The following is a 26,620-nucleotide window of genomic DNA, read 5'->3' as shown; positions in this document are numbered from 1 at the left end:
TTTACAAGCTTAAGGACTTTGCAGAATCAGGACCTAAATCCAGCAAGTCTCTGCTGGCACCTCCAGCCAACAGGCTCGGCTGAGCCCTGCCTTGGGAATGTGTTTATTTTCCTTTTTGAGGCTGCAAAACATCACACCGAAGCTTTGCCTCCCCTGCCAGCTGCTGGGAGCTGCTGTGAACCCTGGGGCGAGATCGGGCTCGGCACTGCTGGAGATAAGGCTGGCTCAGGGTGCGGTTTGTTTTCAAGCAGAACCTCCCTGCTCAGATACCAAGCCACAAAAGGGCCTCTATGTGCTCTAAAAGCCCCCTATTAAAGACAGCCAAACCACAGCGCTGTCTCCTACCTCTCAGCTAAAACCAGCCCTGACTGCTGTCGATGGAAACCTTCCCGTAAGCTCCGGCGGAGCAGGATGACGGTAGCAGCACAGAGTGGTTTTGCTCATTTGGCGCTAGTCTTCTGCTGCCGAGACCAAAACAGTGATGAAATAAAAGCTACAGCCCATTTTTCTGCTGAGCAGGTCATCTGTACAACACAAAAAACTATAACCTTGACGAGAGACATCTTTTTTTCCTCCAAAATCAATTTTATTTCATTTTTGTGGTGGGATGGGTTCCCTGTTCCGTTACTGCCCGCTGGACCAAGGGTGTCCTTTCAAGTTCCACTGGAGCAGACACACAAAAGCTCTCCCCCAGGGGACAACACGGTATCGATCTCACACGAATTTGAGCTCAGAGAACATTTATAGGTCCAGCGAGCAGCTATCTGAACAATGCCAAGCATATTCTTACATATCTGGGGGGTTGGACCCAATGATCTCTTGAGGTCCCTTCCAACCCCTACAATTCTGTGATCCTGTGATATTTAGGACAAGAAACTCACTTTCTTTCCCTCAGCTCAGAGGAAGTCCTGGTTCAGTTTTCTACCAAAAAAAAAACCAACCCACATGGAACACCTCCTGTTACAGGACATTGCAGGGATTATCCTCCAGGCAGGCTGGGTGCCCATGCTGTCCCCTTCCGAGGGCTGGTTGCTCATCTGTCTCCCGGGATGACTGTTGCATGTGTCCTACATAGCCAGCGAGGCTCTGGGCAGCTGGTTACTGGGCTTTCCTGCCTGAATACAGGAGCTTAATTTAATAGGCGGCTGTTGGAAAAACAAGCAGGAAAGCAACACAATGGGGCTTGATAAGCAGCCTCCAAACAAGCTCCGAGGAGGCAATTACAAGAAAATGGCTGCACCGCTTCCACGAGGAAGACGCCCCTCCAGGTGCCAGCCGCTCTGCAGCTGCTTGCCCAGGCTGGCAGCCTCCAGATCAAACCATCGCTGCCTGGCGGACGTGTCTCCTTGAGAGAGGTGGGAAGGGGAGGCCTGGGAGGACATTTCGTGGAGGAAAAAGAGTGAAGGCAGGAGCATAAGGACAGCCATGCTGGGTCAGACATGGGGACCATCCCACCCAGCATCCTCTCCAAAGGGCATGAGAAGCTTAGAGGGGTATTTTCCAGTAAAATCTCCAAGGCTGCAATAGCATGAAGCTCCAGGACTTCCTGAGCCCAAGGCTTATATAGAAATATTGTATTGAATAATCCTGGCTGGTTACCTAGATGCTCCCCATCTTTGGTCTTCTGGTGAGAAAAGAGAAAGGAACCGCTCATCATACTCAAGATGAGAGCAAACTAGGAACCTGTCCAGTTGTTTTTCCTCTTTTCTCATTAACTCCTACCTGTTTGCTTTCTTGATTGCTGCTGAACAATGAGTTTGATGTTTTCATCAAATTTCCTGTTAAAACTAACCCCAGGATCCCATTGTCGCAGGGTGAGGGTCACTCAGAGCCCATCACGGTGTGCATGAGGGTAGGAGTGCTTCTTCTGCAGCTCATCACTTAGATTTATCCTCACATCTGTCATCTTCTCACTGAGCATCCTGAGGGCCTTCTAGGGTTTACCTGCATCGTCACCTCCCGACCTGCCCGCATCACGGATGGAGATGCTGAGCAGCACAGCCCCTGCACACATCTTCACCCAGCTCCCCTGGGCATCCCTCCACCGCAGGGACCGACCATCCCTGTCTGTCCCTTGTGGTTACTGTCTGTAAACAGCTTAATTTTTCATGGCTCCTTACTGTCCTCAAGAGCCCTTAGGAAATCCATATCTATTATATCCATTAGATCTCTGTTGTCCTCCAAATCTTTGCCTGCTTCCAAGGACTGAGATAGATTTCGTGAGTCATAATTTCTGTCTCCAAAAGCTGTGCTGGCTTTCCCCCAGCACATTTAGAGATGCGCTTGTCCACGCACTCCACCAGCTTCACGGCACTGCCATTGGGCATGCTGCTCCTCAGAGCCTGCCCCTGACACCAAAAAAGCCCCCATACTTGCCACCTCCCCCTGCTCCTACACCAAGGTACCGCTAGGAGAGCACCTGCACACTGCACGTTGGTGTTTCCACAGGGGTCCCTGTGCAAAAGCAAGCTGGCGGTGGCAATTCGCAATGATTCGTTTTGCCAGCATGTGCTGTGAGCCCTTCTGCTGACCATTCGGCCTGGGATGCTGCCTCTGCATCCCTCTGCAAAGAAGTGCCCCGTTACTAGGAACCCCCCCCAGACCTCACCAAGATCCATGCGGGCCAACCACTGCATTACAAAGCATTAGGACAGAATTGCCACGCTGCTGCTTCTGCTGTGGGCTGCCACAGACACATGTCCTGGGCACCTGGACCTATCTGCCTCTTGTGTGGAGCGCTAGCTCTTTGGAAAGACAAGCACGGTGAAGGAAAGGTGTCGATGGCTTCAGAAGGAATTATTTCTTGTTTCAGGGTCTGACCAGTCAGAGTTTCCCTGCAGAAAGATTCATCCCTGGGGATAGCAGCTCAAGGGCTGGGGCTTGTTTGCCCGAGGCTAGGCTGTGGAGAGAGATTTAAACCATTCAGAGGTGAGGCCAGCCCAGTAGCAGTGACAGGGAATACAGCTGACTTTGAAATTCTCCACCAGTAAAGCAAAATAATGTTTTTTCCTGGCAACTCACATTTACCTATGGAGCTCATTGCTACAAGAGACAAGAGGCTAGGAAAAGGACTGGGCACAGTGAGGAGAAAATCCGCTTATGAAGTGTGGTTTCTTGAGATAAATGTACCTTCTTGCTTTAAAACCAAAAAAGCCTAGCTGACATCCTAACAAATGTCTGTAATGGGTTTATCATTCCCAACATGCTTTTTCCTCCAGGGAGGGTACAGATGACTTGTTTGGGGATAAGGGGTCATAAACATGAACCAGTGTGGCGTCTTGGACCGAAACTATATGGGATGGATTGAAACTCTGGGTCTGACCCTGGTTTATTTTGCAGATAAATTCCATGATGGTGCCTGGATGGGCAGGGAAAGCTGCTGTCAGGGCTGTAAGCGGCTGACCTGCGTAGCACTTGGTGGACCCCGTGCACGCACTGGTTCCTGTCTCTCCCTCGTGCAGATGGCCACCTAGGAGTCCGTCTGGCTGCAGCTGCAAAGAGCCCACCCCATGAAGTCGCTCTCATGTTACTCTTCGTCCCGCACTTTGGTGTCAGCTCCCTTAAGGATGCTCTTCCTTTACGTTCCCATCGTTGGCCCTTCTGCTGTCTTAGTAATTATTTGTGCTTGGCCCATATGAGCAATCCCTCTAAGTCCCTCCTAGCCCATCAGAGCTTCCCACACAGTTCTTGCTGAGAAAAAAATTCATACAAGATATAAATAGCTTGACCTCTTATCCAGGAAAAAAAAAAAAAAAAAGGAAAAGTTTACTTAGGCTATAATGTTACACGCTATTAATTTGATCTTGAGTTTTGATTTGCAACAAGAGCAATAATTAGTTCCTATGCATGAAGTGGGTGGGAGCCCACAGCCTTATCTCCACACAGGGGTTATGCGAGTGCACGTGGAAGTCCAGCCACGTACAGCCGGTCAGGCAGCCGCGCCGCTTTACGTGAAACAGGAACCCCTGGAAAAGTGATTTATTAAGTCCGAGCTGACAATCGGGGAATGATGTTGCTTGGGAGAACATCGTCATGCATTGTAAAAGCAGCTGGGATACCGATCTTGCATGCCCGTCACCACCCGTGTCACCAGCCTGATGAAACTTTATCTCCGTGGCTCATCCGCTGGAGCTCTGTGGGAGGGAATGCCACCCTCCGGTTCTCGGATCGGCATCACCCAGGTGGCTGAGCAGAACAAAATGGGTTAGTACAGAACGGAATAGTTCAGCTGGAAGGGCCTGCAACCATCATCCCGTCCAATGCCTGACCCCTGCAGGGCTAGCCACAAGCTGAAGCCCAGTACTGAGGACATTGCCCAAAGGTCCCTTGGGTGCTGAAAGCCACAGGGCACTGGGTGCCTCGCCAGAAGCCCGTTCGGTGCCTGCCTACCCGCATGGTTTGGGGCTTTGTCCTCACTCCCCGGTGAGCTTCGTGCTGTCCCCATGTGCCCACTATCAGTGACCACGGAGCAGAGACCTGCAGGGTGAGCCTCCCAGCCCCTCCACCAGCACCGGTGCCCTCCTCTGGGTGCTCCCACACCCGTTCTGCACTGCGGAGGCTGTTGGTGAATCACTAAGGTTGGAAAAGCCCTCCAGGATCACCTGGTCCAACCACCCCCCTACCACCAATGTCACCACTAAACCATGTCCCTAAGCACCAGGCCCAACCTCTCCTCGAACACCCCCAGGGACGGTGACGCCACCACCTCCCTGGGCAACCCGTCCCAACGCCTGACGGCTCTCGCTGAGCAGAAATGTCTCCTCATTTCCAACCTGAACCTCCCCTGGCACAACCTGAGGCCGTTCCCTCTGGTCCTGTCACGAGTTACCTGTGAGAAGAGGCCGACCCCCAGCTCCCCACACCTCCCTTTCAGGTAGCTGCAGAGAGCGATGAGGTCTGCCCTGAGCCTCCTCTTCCCCAGCCCAAACCCCCCCAGCTCCCTCAGCCGCTCCCCACAGGACTGGCGCTCCAGGCCCTTCACCAGCTCCGCCCCATGCCCTCCATGTCCTCCTTGTACCCACGGTGCTGCCCTTACCCCCCCCAACCCCCGAGGGCAGCGCCCAGCACCACCCCAACCCCGCGGCCCCCTCGCCGCCCCCCGGCCGGGGCGGGCCGAGTGACGCCATGGCGGCGGGGCCGTGCCGAGGGGCGGGCCGGGGCGGGGCGGCCGCGGCCCATTGTGGGCAGGGGCCGGGCGGGCTCCGCGCCGCGCCGGCAGGTACCGGGGTCCGCGACCGCTCGGTGAGTGCGCCGTGCCGAGCCGTGCCGAGCCGTGGGGTCCCCCTCGGGGTCCCTCCGGGGAGCGGGGAGCGGGGCTGGGGGGCGCCCGCCCGCGGCCGGGGGCTGGGGGGGGGGCCGCCGCCGCGCCGCCTTCCCCATGGCAACACCGCCTCCTGCCCTGCTGCGGTGCCTCCCCCGGGCAGGATGCGGCCCCCGGGCACCCCCCCGGCCGTGGGTGTGTGCCCGCGGTGCGAGGTTGGGGCTGGGGGGCCGGCTTGGGGCTGCCCCCCCCCGGGGGTGCTGGGTGCTGAGGCCCCCCGGTGCGGGCGGTGCTGTGCTGGGGGGGCAGGAGCTCGGCCAGGGTCCGGCCGCCCCGGGGATGAGCGGGGTTGTGGCTCGGGTGAGGTGGGCAGGCCGGCCGCGGCACCCTCTGGGATGGGGGTTCGGGGGGGATTTCGAGGGATTTGGGTCGGGGGCGCGTGCAGAAAGGGCGATGCCTCCGCTGCAGGCGAGCGCTTGGTGGTTGCGGTCGGATTCTGCTTGGCTGGGTGAAAAGCTATCAGCAGTAGCGTTGGGATTTCATCCTCGGGGTCTGCTTGCAGACGGCCCCGCTGCATCCTTTCGGTGCTTCGGGCATCCCTTTTGCATCAAGGTTAATTTAAGGCAAAGCCAGAGCAGAGCCCTCCCGCTGTCTGGAGCCGAGCGGCTCGGCTGGGCGGCAGCTCGGGCGAGGGGCCGCACGCCGCAAAGCGGGGCGCAAGGAGCTCAGCGTGCAAATCGGAGGTGGGCAGGAGGGTGCCAGGGCCCCCGGGTGGCCCCCGAGTGCCGCAGACGTTCGACACCGTGCAACGAGCCAGCTTCACCCTGGCGCACCGAGAAGGACAGCAGGCGAGGCTTTTTTTTTTTTTCTCTCCCCCATTTTTTCCCCCTCTCTAGAGGTTGATCCTGATACTGCACACAAAATCCGGCGGTGTTATGTATTAAGGCCGCCTCACAAACCACAGCACAGCCCTGCTTTCCTCCCTGGGCCCAGCTGCGCGGCGATACCTCGGAGCGCTCGGCGCTCCCTGCCCGCCCGCAGCGAGGACTCGATGGGCCCCGCGGGCTGCGAGCCTCTTCCCCACCGGCTTCCTTTCCCCTGCCGGCCTCCTGCGTGGCCTCGCGGGCCCGACCTCCTCCTGGCCGCGGGCCGGACCTCCACCTGGCCGCTCCTCGGTTAATGAGTGACTCGCTCTCCTCGGGGACCAGCCAGCCGCTGCCGGCGGCCACCCGCCTCCTGCGTGCGCAGGGAGCGAGAGCCAGACTCTGGGATCTCCGGCCACGCAAGGTGGGACAGCAGGAAGCGTGGAGGCTTCCTCCTCCTCCTCCTCCTTCTTCTCCTCCTCCTCCTCCTCCTCGCCTCCTCCTTGTCCGGCCGGGTCACTGCATGCGGCCCTGCGGTGTTTGGGGCTGGCCGGGCACGCAGCCGGTTCCACGTCCCGGCCTCCGCCCCGGGGAGGCAAACAGGATGGGTGAGGTGTAGGAGCAGCCCCGAATCCGCTGCCCTGGGCTGGAAGCGGAGTCAGACCGGTCTCGACCTGAGCCGGCTCCTTATCTGACCCTTTGTTTTCGGGAGGCAGCAGGAAGGGCTCCGCGGATGGGAAGAGCAGGGGACGACGGCCACTCGGCCCCGGGTCGTGGTTATCTCCCCCTGCTTCTGTTCTTTGTTTTGGCTTCTTCCCCCTCTTCTCCTGAGCTGTCACCGCTGCCGAGCCACTCCTCCCTTGCAGAAAGCCTTCGGGTGGGGCTTACCTGCTGGCCCGGAGCCCCCCCCCGTTCCCACCTGCGCCCACCATCGTGTCGCTGGCTCGCTCCCAGCTTCAAAACCGCTGAAATCCAACACGAGGGGCAGGCGGCGGGGCGCCCGAGCGGGTGCGACGATGCTGTTGGTCACCAGCAGCCTCCCAGCTTCTGCTGAAAAGGTTTTCTTTGAGGGATCCCACTGAAGGAAACAACCCTTGCGTCGATCCCTCCCGCAGGGGCTGCGGCAGCCCAGCACCCGTGCAGGCAGCGCGCGTACCTGTGAGGGTGCCTGGCGGTGGGCGCTGCGTGGCCGTCCCCTGCCCATCCTCCCTCTGCACTCGTACGCTCCGAGCTGCTGCTGCACAGCCGCTTTTATCCCTGAAGTATTAATAAATGAAGCTCGCCTATTTCTGTGAGTCTTTCTAAGAGGCTGGCGGGGCTGCCTGCACGGCTCGCTCGGCACTGCAAGTATTCGGGGCTTTTCCGCGCGCGCTTCAGCGGGAGATAAGCAAGGGCATCCGGCTGTCAGCTTTGGAGATTGCCAAAGCCTGCTCAACGGGATTTCTGCAGGCTTCTCGCACAAATGAGGATTTTGTTGGGTGCTTTGGTTTCTGACTTGATGCTGGTAATTAAATATCTCAGCTCGGCTTCGTGGATTGACTGGTGAGGCCCTGTGAAGCAGGGCGCGCTCGTTCTGCTGTAATTGAGTGGGCCTTAACTACAGGGCTTCAGCCTGCATGTATTTTTCTTTTTAACACACATTTTTGTATAAGTAAATCTCCTTTAAAAGGGGAAAGAAGATCTTGCATTTTACAGCTGTCCTATGAAGCTTGCATGGACCTGCTGGGACAGCTGGTTTTTTGCAAGTCCTGGTAGTCGAACACTGTAAAATTCAAATCGTGTCCATATTGATTTTTTCCTTCCTCTAGAAGATAATGATGTGTGTACTTTTCGCTTCTGCACCGTGACAAACATCAGCTCTGCGCTGAGAAAGGAGGAGATCTGAACAAAAGGGTGCAAGTCAGGGAAAAAATACTGAGTGTCTATCCTGACTTGAATCTCTGTGGCTTAGCATATAGGTTACTCTGCGTGCTTACCATACTAGGGGATGAGGGGAACAGCTAGTAGAAGTTTGGGAAGCAGTTAAATATGCCAGCTGTAGCTTTTTTTTGCATAGTGCATTTGCAATTTGTCTTTGGTTCTTCTTTTTCCTGATGCTGTCTTGGTCTGAGCCTGGCTGGGATAAAGCTGTGTCGGTGCCATGTCTCCCACCCGCCCTCTCGGGAGATGGTTTTTGCCCGGTGCCTGCTGTCCTCGTGGGGTGTCACAGTGCTCTGGAATATGTTGAAGAACCAGGAGTTCTGGGTAGCGTGGAAAATCTCAGCCCAGTGAGTCATAAAACTTTCAAATCCTTGTGGCCTCCGAGAGGAAAACAAAGGAGGTGGAGATGAGAGAAGCAGCCTGGCACACCGTAAATACGGGGTTGGTTACCTGGAGACTTTCATGAGGTGAGCTGACAGGGCTTTGTTCCGTGAGCGGTGTGGTCTGAACGCCAGCCACCTGCATTACAGCAGCACAAAATAATGCCTGAAATCATCCGAGCAGCATCTGCCCGTGCTTTCCTCGTGGTGAAGTTAGGTGGGGTCACTCTAAGGGTGTCCTGCCCCACGCCGCGCCGCGCTCCGGAGCAACCTCTGCGTGCTCCGCATGAATCACCGCTCACCCTGCTTCGTTAGTGCTTCCTCTGGCGTTCAGTCCTCGGCCTCCGGCTTTTGTTCTGAGTTTGCTGAATGAAAGGGCTTTGTGCTGCCGGGAGCACCTGCGCTGGGAAGTCACTTCCTAAATCAGCCAGATGGATGGGGTGGCCCAACCTGCTGGCGCTCATTGATGAGTCATTATTATCGTGACTCGTTAAGGTAATAAATTAGCTGCTCGGTGACCGAGTTGCGTTGACAGGCTTTGACAGACGGTGCAAAACATTGCCGACACCCGCCGGAGGGGCCGTCGTGGTGGCAGGGTCCGTGCCACCGCGGGTCCGTCACCGCGGCGGAGCTGGCTGGTGGCACGGCGTTAGAGCATCGGAGCTCGGTTGCTGGTGCTCGTTTGTTCACTCCTTGTGCCTTCCTGAAGGACAGGGTGGTTGGTTTGCTTTTTTTTTTTTTTTGGCTGCTTCCAAGTTGTTTTGGAGCTCTGGTTCTGAGCTCCTCCGGATTTGGCGCTGGGGACACACGGCGGCGCCTGCGTGAAGTGCTCAGGGAGGGGTGGCGCGTTGTTGGTTTGGAGGTGTCCTCGTCCTCCCGAGCCTGCCCGCTGCCCATCCTGGTGGGACCGTGGTGCTGTTGGCCTCGTCCTGCAGAGCGCCGGGCTCCTCGGTGCTGGCGGGGCCGCGCGGATTATTGCAGGGCTCCTCGCCGTGCCAGACAAGTGGCTTCTTGTTGCGCCTCCCGCATTCCTTCGGGTGAGCATTACTTAGCTATGCACTCCCAGCTACGTGCTGCTCACCTGAATCATGTCTTCGTGTGTGCACGGCTTAACTGCCCCGAAGCCCGGGCTGCCCCGCGCCGGGCTGCGCCCGCAAGGTTCAAGCATTTTTACGAGAGGGTGAACTCCCAGGCTGTCACCGGGAGTTTTGCAATGGGACTCCTCGTCCCTTCTTGCGTGTGAGCAAAGCCCTGGCTGGAAATGGGTTGTGCACAGCTCCCAGCGACCCATCAGCAGCCAAACGCTGGTGATATAAAGAGGGGGAAGACCCAGTTAATTCATCGGCCCCGGGAGGCGGGGGAAAGGCAGCCCAGGACCGTGCCGCTCAGAGCCTGGCTTTGGGGGGGTTCTGCATCAAACAGCAGCAGCCGGGCTCCCTACCAAACAGCAAAACTTCGCTGTGTGTGTCAGTTTGGGGGAAATCACTGTGGGGTGGGGGTTCCTTCTCTGCTTTACGGCAGTGAGGGTCAGCTCGCCTGCCCAGGGACGTCCTCAGCGATGAGCTTTTGAGGGTGAGCTATCAACAAGCAGGAGTAGCACACGCACGCTTCTTGGAGACGAGCGAAACTGCAGTTTTTTATTTTATTTCTGGATGCTTGCTCCTTGCTCGGCCTCAGCATCTTCTAAACGACCGGTGCTTAGAGGAGCACCCTTATGGGCTCTGGTGCTCCGTCCTGGAGAGCCCGTGGTAGCTGAGGACCAGCGCAGCTCTTTCCTTCAAGGATGCTTGCAAGGGGCTACAAGTCTGCTTGTGCCAAGCTCTCCCCTCCTTTTGGATGGGGAGATTTTGGGTTTTTGGCTGCCCTGTTGGGTTGGCACCATGCTCCTCGCACAGTGCGCAGCACTCGACTGCCATGCCCCTGCCCTGCTTGGGGTTTTCTTCTGGAATTCGGGGCTTCTCCCATCGCTGTCCCTACCCCTCCTCACGTGCGGGGATGTTGGTGGGGTCGAAGGTCTCGGGGTGGGATCCTGGGTGTTGCTCGGTGGGGCCAAGCGAGAGCTGGGCAGCAGGAAAGCCGAAGCTGCAAATTCGCTCCGGTAAGTCACGCCGAGGACTGTTTGAACTGCTTTAATCCCCCGTGCCTCCAGAGCAACCCTGTTTACATGAGGCGACGCTTCAAATGTCTGTCCTGACAGCTATTTTACGTAAGGCATTTGCTTACTGAAACTCTCTGGCAGGAAGAGGTTGGCTTTGAGACCTGACACGGCGCTCCCTTCATCACCGTCCCCTCGTTACGGATGCATCCCACAAAGCGGCTGGAGGCTCCCCGGGGACAACTCAGTTCCCTTTTTAAACTCCAGCTCCTTTTATCTTCGGTGCAGACTGCTGTCTGGGAAATCACATGTGAAATCGCTGGTGGCTCTGGAGCTGCAAGAAGTCCCTCCTCCCCATTACACAGAGCAACAAGATGTCAGGAAAATTTTCTGGAGCGCGCTAAACGCTGTAATCCCTACAGACAGCTTACTTTTGGATCTGGAGTTGGAGGCAAGTCTTGGTGCTCATGGTTTTCACGCATTTACTTTTGTACTAAATGCTGCTCTTCCCCTCACTGAGTTCAACGTTTGCCAGTTCTTCATCATGAGCGAAGCAGCAATGATTGTGGTGTGTTCAGATGCGACGTGTGACGGGGTCTGCCATGGACTGTGTAGGCATGAGACCGAGCGGTTCCCCTAGCCGGCACGGTACGACTTCCTTAAAAAGGTCCATAAAACACAGCCTGTCCCTGGTCCTTCAAGCCATCCTATAGCCTGACGCGTTTCCGCATGAGCAAAAAGCGAGTAAGACGGACTTTAACCTTGCAATAATCGACGGGTGGATTTCCAGGAGGTGCCAGCAATTGTATCAGATGAAACTCCGCTGACTTTGGGCTGAGGCTGGACCAGCTGATGGGAGTGCGAGAGCGCGGCCGCGTGATGGCCCGGCGCTGCGGTGCGCGTGGGGAAACCCTGCTGTTGTACTTTGACCTAACGCCGAAGCAGTTTGAATGCAGAGGGTGCTGCCGTGTGTCGTGGCTGTCGCTCAGTTGCCTCATGTCCTCTTTTTGTTCCCTTTGCATCGTGTTTCGGGCTGCATCTGGAGGAGAGACTGCGGCTGAGCCTGGCGTCGCTGTGCCGCGGGGTGTCAGAGCAGCTGGGGACCCAGGGGCCCAAAGGCTGAGCCGTCACGGGGCGGGGAGAGAAGGACCCATGAAAAATGGGTGCTCATTTCTCCAAGGGGAGGATAAAAATCACATCCAACATTCGCCTTGTTAGGTAATGCCTCGGGGAGGCTGGATCCAGCCTCTGGGTCGCACTGCAGCTCTCTGCCCTACAGCGAGCCCACCCACACTGCGGAGCTATGCAGAATTGCAATCTGCCCCTTGCAGAAATGCCCCAGGGGCAGTGCTGTGAAGGTCCCAGCACGACAGTGGGTGCTTGGGGCATCAGCCGAGCCCTTTAAAGCTTTCAATCGCCTTCCTCGCAGGGCTCCAGCCCGCCGCAGCACCGGGAGCTCCCCTCTCCCTGGGGTGCAGCTCTTCCCACCCAGCAAAACTGGCTGGCATCCGAAGAAATAAACAGGCCTCCTACGCCGGAGCAGGGAGTCTCGGGCTGTTGCACAAGGCTGGGAGCAAAGAGCCCTCTCATCACCTCGCTACCTGCGCCGCTGCTGCTGGCTTCACAGCCCTGGCCGGCGATTCCCAGAGCAGGATCCACGCCGCGGGCCGGGAGCTGAGCCGCTGCGGCACACAGCTAACCCCAAGCCTATTAAAAGCCCGCAGGATCGACTCTTCCCCTTCCTCCTCCTGCTTCCTTCCCCCCCCTCCCCTCGGTTTTCAACACCAGATACGTGAATAAATCATCTAGGATGTGATCACACAGGAAACTCGCTATTTTTTATTTTATTATTTTTTTTGCAGCCGAGCGAGGAAGTGAATTCAGCTCTCCAGGGTTTCGGTCCTGTGCGCTTTTTAATCACGAGGCTCTCCGTCCTTTCAGCTCCGTCACTCGTGAAGTGACGTTTCCTCGGCCGCGTTGGCTTTTCCCCTTGCTGCTGCAGACCTGCAGGAACAATAGCTGCTGGGAACGCTCTCCACCGAACCGACATGGACGGTGGCTGCGCGTGGTGCGAGGGGGAAAACGCACATTTGATCTGCATTAGATCGGGTTTTGTTGTCTTGTTTACTACTTGGTTCTTCCTTTTCCTCAAAGGAGAGCAAACCCCGTGTTCCTGCAGGATCCCCAGCTTTTTTCCCCAAATTTGCTCCTTGTTCCAAGTGGCGTGCTCAAAACCCCGCGTTCCTTTGTGCATCTTGTCTTTTTTTTTCTTCTTTTTTTTTTCCCTTTTTCTTTGTCAGTGGGGGCTTACGGAGTATAATGGGCAGATTAGCAACTGTATTCGTGGAGTAACCCATCTTTGTGCGGGTCTGGCTAGAAACCAATTAAGCTTGTCTTGATCTCTAAATGAGATTTTTGTCGAGCGCCTTGCCCAACCGCCTTTTACATCCATTAATAGCGGGTGGGATTAAAATAGCTCGACGTGTAAAGATCGCGTGTTGGGTAAATAAGAAGCGGTGGTTGCAGGGAAGTTCCCGGGGATGTGTGCAAACCGGTGCCTCTTTGTTCCGTGGTGTTGTAGCTCTGTGTTTCTTGAAGCCCGGCATGAAGTGCGTTTGGCTACGGGTGTGCAAAGCCCGGTGACAGTACACGCGGCGAGGGGACAGACGCAAAGCTGCTGGGCAAATTGGGAGCTTTCCATGGGCTGCATTAGCGCGGCGAGCCCAAACACCCATCGGTGCACGTCCCCTGAGCTCCGGGTGGCTCTGAGCGGGCTTGCTGCAGCCTTTGAATGCCTGGAAGTGCCGTGGACTGGCCGTGTTCCCTGGTCCTGGGCTGTTTTTTAGCCTGGGAAGGAGCCCAGCAGCTTTCTGGGTGTGGGTGGCAGGCAGCAGTGGGGACCCGTCCCCATATCCCTGCCTCGATGGGGTTTGCTGCTGGCTTGCCCTGCTGCTGCAATGAAAACCCATCCGGGAGCGGCGCTTTCGTGCAGGGTTTTTGAAGAAAAGCAGCTAAATAAAGATGCCTTTAATAAACCGTGCCTTCAGGGAACCCTTGTATCTCGTCCCAGACTGTTTCTGCGTCGAGATAAGATTGTGGAGCAGCTGGATTTGCGCTCTGCTTGGGGAGATGTTGGCGGGGGAAGGGCTGTGGGATGCTTTTAGGGTGCAGACGTTCATTATTTCTTTGTTTATTTACTCTATTTGTAAAGCAACTGTGGAGAAGCAGCCCAGAACCTGCTATCTTCTCTGGTGAACACCAGGCTGCTCTGGTGCGCCCAGATGGTGGGAAGCATAACCTGAAGGGAAGGAGGGGAATAAAACTCGGGGCAAACTGCTCCCTTTGTTCAAAAGGACCCGGCTTTCCCCATCCCCACCCGCCTGGTGCCCACCCGACTGTCACCACGTCACTGCCCTGGCACGGAGCGGGAGCATCACGGCACCACGGCTCTTTAAAGCCCAGAAGCTCTTCAATTACTTGTGGAAGTGTTGGGATCTTCCTCCCCCTGTAAAAGTGCCCAGAGATCAGGGTTCAAAGAAATCCCTGGCAGTGGCAGGCTCCTGTCCTGATGCTGGCACAGCGGTCCTCCTCCACGCGGTACGTGGGCTTCGGTGCATCTTGGCGTGGCCAAGCCCAAAAACCTCAAGAAAAAGACCCAAAAAAGATGGTTTTGGTGCTCGGCTGGGCTGCGATGGAGCTGGGGGCGAGGCGGCACCGTGCTGCCGGCTGAGCTGGTGCCGCGCCGTGATCTGACGTGACGTGGCACTTGATGTGGCTTCCCGGGGGGAAAATGTAAAAATAACCGTGTCTTCGGTCGCATCTGCGTGTTGTGACTGCGGTGGAGGAGCCGGGGGATGAAACGTTAGGGGTGGGAATTAGGCAGGGAAAACAGGCCTTGCCCTGGAGCAGAGCGGCTGAAGACCAGGAGGGAAATGTCCTCATCCTCCTCCCGCGATCCCGGCTCCTCCTCTTCCTCCCCTGGGGCTGGAGGAGCCGTGGAGGTCACCGCGCCTCATCGCGGGGTCCAGACGGATGACAGCAACCCTGGTGAGACTGCGCCGTGCTCGAGGCTTGGGGAACCTGTTGGACCTACTCCACCACCTCTTTGCTGTGCGTTTCCCCTGTCAAAGCCTCTCAGGAGCCCGTCTGTTCCTCCTCTGGAGGCCGCGGAGCTGCAAGGAGCGCGTGTGTCTGAGACGTGCTCGGGGCGGCCGGGAGCTCCTGATGGAACCAGGCTGAGCTCCTTTAATCTGCGGTGGACCCAAACCCCATTGTCTTCCATTTGAGTTAAATACACCCTTGGAGATGTGGTTGCTGCGGCCAGCTCTGATTTTGATTATGCAGAGCGGCTCCAAACAGGCCCAGGAGGAGAATCCCATGCCAGGACTTGGTGGGGAGAGGACAACCCATGGGCAAGGTGCTGCTGCCTCCTGCTAGCCCGTGGCTGGGCCGTGCTGGTGGCCAAGATGTGGGGTGCTTGATAGGCAGCGGCGTGGACATCTCTAGCTCGGGGGGATGTGGGCTTTAGAAGCAGTTGGCCTTGCCGTGTGGCCATAACCTTTTGTTGATCTGGCATGTTTTAGGGTTTGGTGGCCACGCCGCGGCTACCTGGGCACGGCTGGAGGCTTCAGGATGGAGAGGAGGGCAGGATGGAGAGAAGGTCTCTGCTGCCGCAGGCCTCCCAGAGCTAGCAGTGGAGTAGTTGTGGATGCCAAGGAATAAAAAGCTGTTGGTCGGCTTGAGCAGAGATAGGGCCTTTTTGTCTGGGAAGGTAAGAAGGGAAATTAAACACCAGTGGGGGAATACTGTGTATATAGTTCACCTCCTGAGGCTTGTCGTGTGGGATAGCATCTGAGATTCCTCTGCATTTGGGCTTCCAGGAGGCCTAGAGAGACCAAAAATTCACAGCAGGTGAAAAGTGCTGCTGCATCTTCCCCCAGACGTGCCAGGGCCAGCCTCAGAACAGAGAGCTGCCGTTTCTTTCCAACCCTCTCCACTGCAGGCTTCAGAACGGCCAAGCAGGCAGCTCGGCGGGAGGGCTTTGACGAAACAGCTTCGGGGTCTCCGATGGAGGCAACTTCTGAGCTAAATAAGTGGTGAGAGTGTTGCGAGCCGTCCATGACTGCATGCACCGCGTGTCGGCGTTGTGCTTTGAAACCCGGTTTCCCGTTTGCTTATCTGGAGTATGTGACCACGCTCGTCCTCGGCGGCCGGGGTCCCCCTTATCTGTGTGTGTGCTGGCAGCGCGGTGCCAGCCCCGGCCCTCCCAGCAGCCACGCGGGGCAATAGGAGCCGCGGGTGTCGTATAAATGGATATTAATACACGTCATGGTACCTACAAGACGAAGCCGCTGACCTGAACAGAGAGCAGGGCGTTATCCTTGATTTGGCTTAAAAGTAGGCGGGGGAGGCAAATTTTAGATAAAAGCGGGGGGAATCGGCTTTACCCTTGAAAGGTCAACTCGTTGACTTCTTCGGTGGCATGTGAGTTAGGTGGTGAAGAAAACAAGGGGGGCGGCTTTCCGAGAGCAGCATGGTTTGTGCTTTGCAGGTGCCCGGGAGCAGAGCAGCTCGTGGCCGGGGTGCCACCCGCAGCGGGTGGGGGCTCGTGCTCCGTCCTCGTCCCTCCCCGTCCCTGCTGCAGGACTCTCTGCCTTTCCCCCGTGCCATTTGAAAGCGCTCGCGGCGAGCACAGGAGTTGGTGTTTGCAGGCTGCACGTTGTCGTGCAGCGTTGTGTGTCCCTGCACGACGCCTCCGTGCTCCAGCCTGGCGCGGCTCCAGGCTCAGAGCTGCCTCTCGTGCACTGCCTCGGCTGCGCACTGAAACACGTGGTGCTTGGGGACGTGTGTAGGTTCGTGCGCCTCACCTGGGTACCCGCTCGAGACATCGGGAGCACCGAGCTCAGTTCCGAAACGCAGCAGAGCGCGATCGTCCCTGGTGCCCTCCTCTATGAGCGCAGCAGGAGCCCAGCGCTGCGGTTTTCCTCCCCGAAGCCACTTCCCTCCCCGTCTTTAATCCCTTTTTCTGCTATTTCCACCCTCGTCTTCCCATAACGGCTACCAGGCACGGCCTGGCACACTGCTGTCCTTTGTCTCGCAGGTGTTCACGGTGAGAGTGGTTTCAGAGGCAGCACAATAGGAAGCGCCTGAGTGAACAACCAGGAGTGCAAGAGCTTGCATGCTGCCCTGCTACGAATGCATTTAGTTTTCCATTTTCGCTACGTAAAGGCGACGTTTCCTCCCCACCATCCCCAAACGGGGCGCTGGGGTTTGTGGTGGTTTTAATATCGCCAGCGGGGGGAATTTGTAAGAGGCAGGGGTGTTCCCGCAGCACTTGTTGCAGGTGTAATCCTGCGGGAGCACATCCGTCGTTACTCAGCGACTTTGCCGATGCCTGTAAAAATAGATCTCAGGTTGATGCTGACTTATAAACTGGCAGATGAGCTGAAAATGGGGGGCTCGGTAAATGGATCCAGAAGGTGATTTGGAGCTGCGGACGGTGGTTTGAGTCTCGGTAAGCTGCAGTCGCTGCTACAAAAGGCTCTTTAATGTTGCTGTAACTGCCCAGGAAGGCAGCAGCTTCATTTGTGGGCACGCAGTGGGCTGGCAGCAGGGGCTGTGCCGGTCCCACGGGTCCTGGCATCGGCGTTGGAAGGGGCTGACGTTACTGATGTAAGAGCGCACAGAAGTGCCGCAAATGCACGGGAGCTGGGGAAAATGCTTTGTGCTGCGGATAATACAAGAGCTCCTCTTGCCTTTTATTCGAGAAACTGGAAAATTCAAGAGTACGTCGCTTTGTCAGGGAGGCGGCGGTGAGCATCCAGCAGCTCTCAGCCCGGCGAGGAGCGTGCACCTGGAAGCTGAAGCCAGACGAGTGCTCTCCAGAGCTGGCGCTCCCGCAGCGCTGCTGCCATATCATAGCCCTCATTTTGTCTAGTCCTGCTGCTCCAAAAGAAGTAATTTAGAAGGACGTTTTCCATGAATCAATGAATTCATCCTTGCTTCTGTGCCTGGGAGCTTTAGCTTGCTTGCTCCAGATACCGAGTGTCTCCATCCCGAACTGCACCAGCCCTGGTGCACCATCCTCTTTGGGGAGCACGTTGAGGGTGTCCGGCCCTGCCTGGTCCTTCCCAAACGAGCATCTACCGGCGTGGGCTGAAGGGATCAGGGCGGCTGTAAGTGAAACAGTTTCTCTAGGTATGCGTGTGGAGCTTGAGGAATTTGTCCCTGTGCCAAGCAATTCCTGATGTTACAAGTCTCGGGGAAAGCGAAGCCAAAAATAAAGGGGGGAGGGAGCGGTCGCCTTTTGAAGGAAACCGGGGCGCAGAAATCTCGGTTGCAGGTAAATTTGCCTTTCAGATCTCAGCGTGGCATTTCCTGTTGGGAGGAATTGGAAAATTCCCGTTGCGCCGTACCACATCCCCTTCCGAAAACCACTTCTGCGAGCCAGGGAGCGTGCATCTTTTGAAAGCGATACACGCATGTTTGCTTAAGGAGCCTGCCGTGGGACGTGCCTGAGAGAACAGGGTTCAAAACCACAATTTTGCTACGTGTAAGGAAGTCAAAGATAACACCGCCATCCCCAAACCCGAGCTTGTTTCTGTTGCCTTATCTGAGCATCGCGATCAAGTGGGGCAGGAGCGGCGGTCACGGGTGGGTTCATCCGATGGCCAAGCCCTAGGACCTGACCTTGCTTCATTCTGCACGCTGTGGGGTTTTGGGGTGTTTCGTTTTGCACAGAGGGGCAGAAGCTCCCTGCCATGTGCAGGAGGTGTTTTCTGTCCTCTCCTCGTGCTGCGGCGCTGCTTTGGGCACCTCGGAGCTGGTGAGCCCCCTGCTCTGGGCTGCCCGTGCACCCAGGGACCCTCTGCTCCTTGGTCGGGGTGGCTGCGAGATCATTTTGCAGCTCTTGCAGATCAGAGCTTGCGCTGGGGGGACCCAGAAATGTTCCCAGCGCCAAAACACGCCGCGGCGAGCGGGAGTGCGCGTGGGCTCTGGTTCTGATTTCCTTCGTCGCTGCGGAGAGCGGCTGAGCTGCACACGATGGTTCAGCGGGATGTCCCGTCTTTTGTTCCTCGGTATTGGAAAAGTCTGTGCGTGTGTTTGTGTTTAAAATATATAGGTTTTTCACATCCCTGTTTGTGAGCCCTGTCACTTGGGACGTGGTGCCAGGGAGGGATGCCTGCCTGTTGTGCTGGCAGCCGTGCAATGGTCCTGTCGGTTTGGCGATGCTTGCACTTGGGAAGGAACAAATGTTAGCGGGGAGTGATCCTAAACCTCCTCAAACCTAGCTGGAGAGGCTCTGAGTAAGTTCCCAGCACTGGTGGAGAGTCACAGTTGCCGTTGTTTGTATCACAGCCCGGCCCAAACCTTTTAATCCGTGCCCACCTTGTGTTTGCTGTCCCTGTTTTCCGTCACACGTGTTGGCGTGTGGCAATGGAAGCGATGCAGCTCGTGGTGCTGGGGCCGGCTGTGGGATCACAGCAGGTTTCTGGGGTGGCTGCTGCCCATCCTCTGCGACAGTGTGAGGAGCAAACCCAAGGTCAAAGCATCGTCGTGCCCGCGGCAAACCAGAGCAGCCGTTTGAAGTTGTCATTTCCAATAATTGCCACCATGGTTTCTCCTCCCCTTCCTCCCCCCGTCCCCGTGTTCTTCCCCTGGCACCGTGTCCCTCCCCACCCGCCACCCAGGGCTGGCGGGATCCGTTCGAGATTTATGTTAAAAGGCAAATTTTATGTATGTAATTAGAACGTGGTATTGGTGAATAGAAAAGGGATTTGGTGCTTACTGCTGCAACTCTTTCTCGCGTGCAAGGGCGAGCTGATTGATTACTGAGGTTTGAAATTAAATATTCCCCCGAGCTTCGCTGGTATTTAATGTGGTGGGGGAGGGCAGAGAGAAAGGGGGAAGGAAAATGAAGTTTTTCCTCCGAGGCGAGGAGAGCAGGGCGATGTCTGCTGAGCAGATCCCCTTGCCCTGCTCTGGGTGCCGTGTCTGCTGGAAGAGAGGCTCCTCCTGGTGCTGTGCTCATGGACCACGATAAATCAGGAGCCTCGCTCTGTGCCCGTGGTGCTGGGCAAGCTGCTGGGGGGCTCTACTGGTGCCCCGGCACCGCAGCAAGCATCCCATCCCATCCCATCCCATCCCATCGCATCCCAGCACGCCGCATCCCATCCGTGCGGCTCAGCTGCACCCGAGCCCGGCAGCAGGGCACACCTCCTGCCCCCTCTGCTTCTTCCCGGGAGCACGCCTTATTTATTTCCCTTAATTTCTTTTAATCCGAAAAGAAAGCTCCGTTTTTGGTTTCGATGGCCTTTAGGGGAGGAAAAGCCCAGCGTGCCACTCCCAAAGCGAGTGGTGGGAGCTCCGCTCACACCTTGGAGAAACAACCCCGTGTTTACCCGCTCGGGGAACTTTGCTTTCATTGATGTCTAATTTTAGCTGATGGCAACGGATCCCTCCGGGGTACTGCGGAGGTTTCCTATCGGCGCAGACCTTAAGGAACACGCATGCAAACAAAAAGCACTCGCATTTATTTTTGCGAATTCTTTTGGAAAGGGTGTGACTGATTTTTCGCGAGCAGCGCAGGCACACACTGGCTTTGTTCTGCTGCAGTCTGGCCGGGTCGGGTATTTCAGGTCTTCCAAGATTTAATCAGAATAATTAGTTACTGTCTGTTTATACCTTCTGTTTTTGTTGCAGGGTTTCCAAAGGGCGTATTTATCTTTCAGAGTGCTGCCTGAGTGTCGCTTAATCATTAAGCATCTGATTTCCTCCAAGTTATCTGTCATGCTGCTTATGTAAGTAAATAAAAAAAGGGGGTGGGGGTGGGGGTGGATTTTGCCTGGGGGGGGGGGTTGGAAAGATTTTCCCTGCTGGTGATTTCCCTGATTTAAGTGTTTGGTTCCCAACCCCTCATGTGATGATCAGAGGACTGCCTGTTTTGATTGGCGCTTAACGACCCAGCCAGCTTAATGAGCTTGCTTTCAGCCAAGCCTTCGTGTATACCCCTGTAAACTGGCAGGGCCTGTGTTGCTCGGGGTCGTTTCGGAGGGGGGAAAAATGTCTTTGCAGGAATAAAGGGCGTTTGCTTTCTCTTGTACAGCTACGCCTTTGCCTCCTTCACTCGGTGGTGTCCCCTATAAAAGTCACAGTTCTGCCTGGAAAGGAATTAGTGCTACAAGTTTGCCAGGCCTGGCAATCCGGCTGGTTTCCAGCTTTTATTTGCACGTAGGGTTTTGGAAGGGAAGACAGTGGGGTATACATTTCCCCCCTCCCTAATGCAAGAACGACGCAGAAGAAACACTGAAAAACAGGAAAAGAGGGCTGGAAAACCTCACCACGAGACAGGTGTGGTGCTGGGGCCACCCCTGATTCATGCCCGGAGCCTAAATGAATGATGTCCCTGTTTTCCTTCAATATTTATTGCTGTGGTCCCGAGAGTAGCCTATGCAGAGGGGCCAAAGCGATGCTGGCAGTGGCACAGAGGACAATGCGTGGGGCTCGATAATTTGCCTCTTTTTCTTGGTTTCGCTTTCCTGGGAAACCATGTTAGTAGTCAGGAGTCACGATGCTGGCTTGCCGACCGCCTAATTTATCGCATCAGATATCCCGTGCGTGACCCTCGGGGCCGAGGGTGCGGGGCGCGCGCTGCTCCCGGTGATGGATGTAGTCCTGCAGCCTTTTAAACCCCGAAGCCGCCGTCCCATCAGCTCCTCCGCTCGCCCGTGTGATGCAGACCATAAATTTTCTCTGGCCGGCTTCTGTCCTGAGGTCAGTAACTGCAGTTTAATTAGCCCCTGTCGAGGATTACGGATGCGTGGCGTGGCTTCGCTCGCTGCCTTCCCATGCAAGGGAAGAGGCCGGTGCGAGTGCGAGGTGGGGCCGTCAGCATCTGCCCGGCCTCGGTGGCTTCAGAGCTAGGAAATCTTGCTCATGGGCAGGCTGAGCTCAAAGTCCATCTCCTCTCTGCACTAACTCGGGTAAGCTGTAATTCCTGTGGTTATACGGAAGGCGTTTTTCATGCCGAGGGCGGTGAGGCCCTGGCGCAGGCCGCCCCGAGGAGCTGTGGCTGCCCCATCCCTGGCAGTGCCCAAGGCCAGGCTGGATGGGGCTGGGGGCAGCCTGGGCTGGGGGCAGGGGTCCCTGCCCATGGCAGGGGCTGGAATGAGATGGACTGTAAGGTCCCTTCCAACCCAAACCAGCCTGTGGTTCTGAGATGATCCCAAACCACTGCACTGGGGCATGTGTTGGGCCCTGTGCCACAGCAGAGCCAGTGTTGGGGGTAAGCATTTCCATTTCCTTGTCAGCACGGCCAGTTTTCAAAGAGAAGTTGTTCCCTCTGACAGCTTTTAACTCGTTGCTCTTTGTGTAGTTTTGGCGTGATCCTGGCCCTGATGGCCATGGTTTCCCCACCAGAGGTGTCGGTGACGTTAGAGGGTTTCTGCTCGGCTCTCGCAGCTGGTGCTGGGTTGCTGTTGCCCTCACCCTTTCTGCTCAGGTGAGAAATGTCCAGTGTGATGGAAATATCCTTAAGGAAGGCTGTCAACCAGAATTTTTCCATGATGTTGACCCAGGCAGAAAGCTTCTGGAGGGCTCCTCCTTCTGACACCACCTCCTGAAGCACCCACGACATGCGAAGCGTAGCGCTGCTGTTGGCTGCCCAAGGCCAGTGGGGATGGAGGGTCTCTAGCCCTTCTCCATGCTTCCCTGCTTGCTTCACTGTGGCTTTCCCAGGTCTGCTGTGGTGGCGTTTGGGCAGAGGTTGGGCTGAGGGAGAGGTGGGAGGAGGCGCAGAGGTGCTGGGAGTGGAGGAAGAGTGGAAATGGGGAGTGAAGAGGGAAGGGAAGTGAGCAGTGCCTTCAAAGTGGGTGCTGGGAGCAAATGGAGGCAACTCGGCTCGTTTATAGTGTTAATGCTGTATAAGCTGCCTAGTTGAGTGAAGCACTCACCAGGGACATAAATTTGGCTATTAAATAGCTTTGGAGCAAGTGAGTGCTCTGTGCTGCTCCTTTCCCTTCCATGGAGGGAGTCACCTCCTGTCCCCCTCTGTTTTAAGACCCATCGTTGCCTCAGGACACGGGAGATGCAGCTTGGTACCTGCGTGCTTTTAAAATACTCTTCCAGTTGTCCCCACGCTCCTCGTCACTCCCATCCCTTGATTTCTCCCAACCTGGCCGCTGCAAGCCTTGGCCGTGGGGACTGACCACGGGTCCCCTCCGCAGCGGTGGCCGCTGCACACCAGGCTTGGTGCTCACCACACGGCACCGTCTGATGCAGGTGCTCTCCAAAAACTTTCATCTCGATCAAGGATGGGGAATATTCCCCCCGATGACCACCATGGGGAGATGGGCTGTGTCCCCCCAGTGCGTGCGGGCTGACCGCCGGCCGCTCGCAGATGTGGGGGGAAGGTTTGGGACGAGCACACCCCGTTTTCCTCGTAAAACTCCAAACAAGAGGCTTGGCCTGGTTTAGATTTTAAAAATAACTTGCACATTTGGCAGCTAAAGTTTCAGAAGGGCTCCGAATGGGATAATGGCTTTGATCATGGCAGTCTGAGATCAAGGGAGGGCTTTTTAGGCTTGCTGCATCAGATGGAAAATATATTGTGGTGTCTAGACTTTATCATCCTCGAGCAAGGCTTTTTTCTTTTCTACAGAAAGTCTAATCTAAAGCCCACGTACACTTGATAGGGCTCCTTTGGAAAGCAGCCTCCTTTGGGGTTTGATTGTGTCCAGAAGCAAGTTGAAAGAGATGGAAATCAGCTTTGGACTTTGAAGGACTTCTGAGGCTCTGGCTCATGGACCCTGCCATTTCTGACAGGGTTCTTGGCACGGGTGGAAGCTGGCGTGGCAGCAGGGGGGAGGTTTGGCTGCAGGAGCGGGATCACCTCCTCCCATGGCACTCAGACCAGCGTCTCCCTCAAACGCCTTAGCTTTGGTTGTGTGATAACCACAAACACACACGTCGGTGTTCAGAAGGAACCTCAGGGTTTCTTGCCGAAGTGTAGAAAATGCATGTTTTTCTCTTTTCATTTTCTAAACATTCTGAAAGGATCAGAGGCAGAGAAATGATTTCCTAAGGTGCTCGGAATAAACCCAAAAGCCTGCCATAAAGGTGAGGACATCTGGCTACGTGCATCCACCGACCCTTCTTGAATGTCCGCGTGGCAATCGAGCTCCATCACGATGGAAGAGGCCCCACGGAGAAAGTGGTGGCAGTTTTCCTCTGAAACGCTGCATTTTCTGCACAGGGGTCTTGGTTGTGTTTTGGAAAGCGAGTTGCCAAAAAGGCATCTCCAACCATCCTGGTGCATGCCCCGGCACACCGTCACGCTGTGCTGAAACATGTCGTGAGCTGCACACGTAGCCCCGGGCCCTGACGGAGTCGCAGCTTAGCTGTGAGAGCTTCAGCTGGAAGTTTTGGAAAACATTTGGAAATGTTTTGGAAAACATTTGAATTGAGGATGTCATGGCTCCACGTCTGGTTGTTTTCCTTTGCTTTTTCTTTGTGAGAGGGGAGAAAACTGCTGTTGTGTTTCTGTTTTTCCTTTCCATCAATTACTTTTTAGACATATTTATTTCCGAGTATGAATCAGAGCAAATGCCAGCCTGTAAACAGATTGTGGTATAAAATGGCATTGAAATCAGGATGGAAGGGACCTCGAGAGGTTGCCTCATCCCCACAGCAGTGTCAAGTAAATCCGCTCATTGAACTGGAAGGCAATCGTGTTTGTTGGGCGTTGTTTTCTCATCATTTTTTTAAGGAGCAGAGGCAGAAATCTATCAACTTATGCTGTCAGGCTGTGAGAGAGCCCTTCTCAGCTTATTCAAATCATTTGCTGAATAAGTGTTGTTAATGAATGCTGGGTTTGTTCCCAGAGCCACTCAAAGTGATAGTGCAGAGTAACATTTTCTGCCTTGGCGTTTGCCATAATACTGCAACTTCCATGGGAATGGTATCCTGTGGGGAGCCATCCCTTGCTTCTCCCAGTGCCTGGGACAACCAGATCCCAGAAGTACCACTGGATGCAGGGCAGTTTTTGCTTTGTTTCTTGTGAAGCAGACGTGAGTGTTCAGAATGAAAGCCATTCTCCAGATGGTAAAAGCAACGAGAAAAAATACCAACCCCACCATGACAACACCGGGTAGTTTGGGATGCCTTGGGCTCGCATCCCCAGCTGGCTGTGGTGCCAAACCCGTGGAAATCAATGGCAGCCTCTCTCCTTGACATCTGCAGGCTTTAGATGAAGCTGCAGTGGTGGCAGAGGAGGAGCATCAGGAGAAATCCTTGTCTGCTTTGAGATTGAAAATCAAGCGATGGCTTTCAATTAGTTTCTTGTGCATCTTCTTCCGTCCTAGCTTTGTGTCTCAAGTGGTGGATTGAAAAGATGATACACAAGAGCCCGAGCTTAATCCCTCGCCTTTCAAAGATGCTAGAAAGCTCCAGTGGGTCTTTTTTTCCCAGTTTATTGCTTCCAATTTCAGCGAGAGGTTCACCTGTACCCAGCTGCACGCCACCTCGCTTTCCACCCAGCATTATGTCAGTGTTAATATCCACGTGGCCCAGATGGTGACTGGTTTTCCTTCGTCTCCTACTTTCCCCAACTGGTTTCTAGTAGGTAAAAGCAAAATGTGTCCATCTTTGGCCAAGTGGCAGGCTTGGAGAGCCAAACCCCCCGGTCCATCTGTACATTTAAAGTCAAGATGGCAGGCAGCGTTATTGTTTGGCCAAATGTATGCAGAGATATCACGGCTTAGATTTGTTACAGATGGGTTTCTGGATATAGTGGAAGGCATGCTGCCAGCCCGTTTTATATCCATGTAAAAGTGATTGGCATCCCTATAAATAAAGCTGCTGTGAGGTTATAAATCTAAATATACTTATTCATCAAATTATTTTTACATCTCAAGTAGGTTGCCATCCTGTTTTTACATGAGCAAACCATGCTCTTCGCATGTGTGTTATCCACAGCCTCACAATAAATGATCAAAAATGCAGCTTTGGAGGCTTTGAATGATTTTTTTCCCCTTGGAAATACGTGTGTGTGGACTGTCCATGGGTCCCGTGCTGCAGTGGGATGAAGGAACTTCTCTGAGACAGTCATCTCTGGGAAGGAACTGGTCCCAGAGGCTGTTGTAGACAGAGATCCAGAAGTGGAATTGGCTGTAAATATGGGAATGTCAGCTCTTTCTTTTTTGGCTCACAAATAGGTATGACATTCGGGTGTTTAGGCTCTATGACCAGGTAAATAGTATTTGTGTGGTTTGTTGGTGCTAGGAAGGAGTCCCCACTAGCATCTCCACCACATCCTTGGCTGGGGAGTCCAGCAAAGGCTTTCTTCCATCGGTGCCATGGGCTGGGCTGCGTGGGAGCACAGCACATCCAGCCTTCCCCACTGTTACCTCAATTGCAGGAACATGGAAAAAAAGTCCCCCAGATTTGCTCTGGGTGCTGCCATGAGCTGGAGGAGGTGGTGAGGAGCAGAGTTGGAGGGCCAGCCCTCACCACCATCCAGCTTGGTCACTAAAAAGGCTTGTGAAAATGCTCTAAGCTGCAACCTCCGGTTCCTTTGGGTTTGTTATTCTTCTCCTTTCAAAGCATTTGAATATTCAGTTGGTAAGTTATGAAGCACAGAGCACATGTGCCTGAGAGGCAGAATATCAGCTGCCTCGCTTTCCACGGTAATAAAGTGCATCATTTAAAATTAACCTATGGTTTTAGTGTAGTTCCTAATGAAAGGAAGCCTTAAAGTCGCTCTGTACATCTGCTCCTCCTCCCCCACTGACAATTCATGAAGTCCATCGGCGGGTTTTGTCCTCGCTTCCAGATTGATTTTCATCTCCAATATGTAGAGCTGCTGCAAGTTTTGTCAAAACAGCAATCAGGGTGTTGCAGAGGTTTTTATTAAGGGAAGGGATGCAATGAAAACTCAGGCTGTACTGGACGCCAGGGAACACACAAAAATGTTATGAACATCCAAGCCATAAAGAGTGCTTTTAGTTGGATTTACCACGTTACAGGACACCGGAGGGCCCACGCTGCAGGACTGCACAGACACGTAGGTGTTGCAGGGGGGATGTTTGCCCGTGTGGGTTCTCTG

At 55.2% G+C, this 26,620-nt stretch overlaps 1 protein-coding gene across 5 annotated transcripts in view; it reads left to right on the top strand.

The window, feature by feature from the left end:
* Positions 1-5,113: 5,113 nt before the first annotated feature.
* DAAM1 (dishevelled associated activator of morphogenesis 1) overlaps positions 5,114-26,620 on the top strand; it is an 88,264-nt gene continuing 66,757 nt past the window's right edge. The window contains exons 1-3 of one of the 5 annotated variants that reach the window (XM_080595684.1): positions 5,191-5,241; positions 13,730-14,115; positions 20,221-20,318. The gene's annotated coding sequence lies outside the window, so the exon portion shown is untranslated. Of the gene's footprint in view, positions 5,242-13,729; positions 14,116-20,220; positions 20,319-20,422; positions 21,292-26,620 lie in introns of those variants that run through there. The other 4 variants (XM_080595683.1, XM_080595686.1, XM_080595687.1 and 1 more) reach the window with 4 other exon arrangements.

Source organism: Anser brachyrhynchus (assembly GCF_964034855.1).
Source record: "Anser brachyrhynchus genome assembly, chromosome: 5".
NCBI classification, from domain to species: Eukaryota; Metazoa; Chordata; class Aves; order Anseriformes; family Anatidae; genus Anser; species Anser brachyrhynchus.
This window is presented reverse-complemented; position numbering and strand designations above follow the sequence as displayed.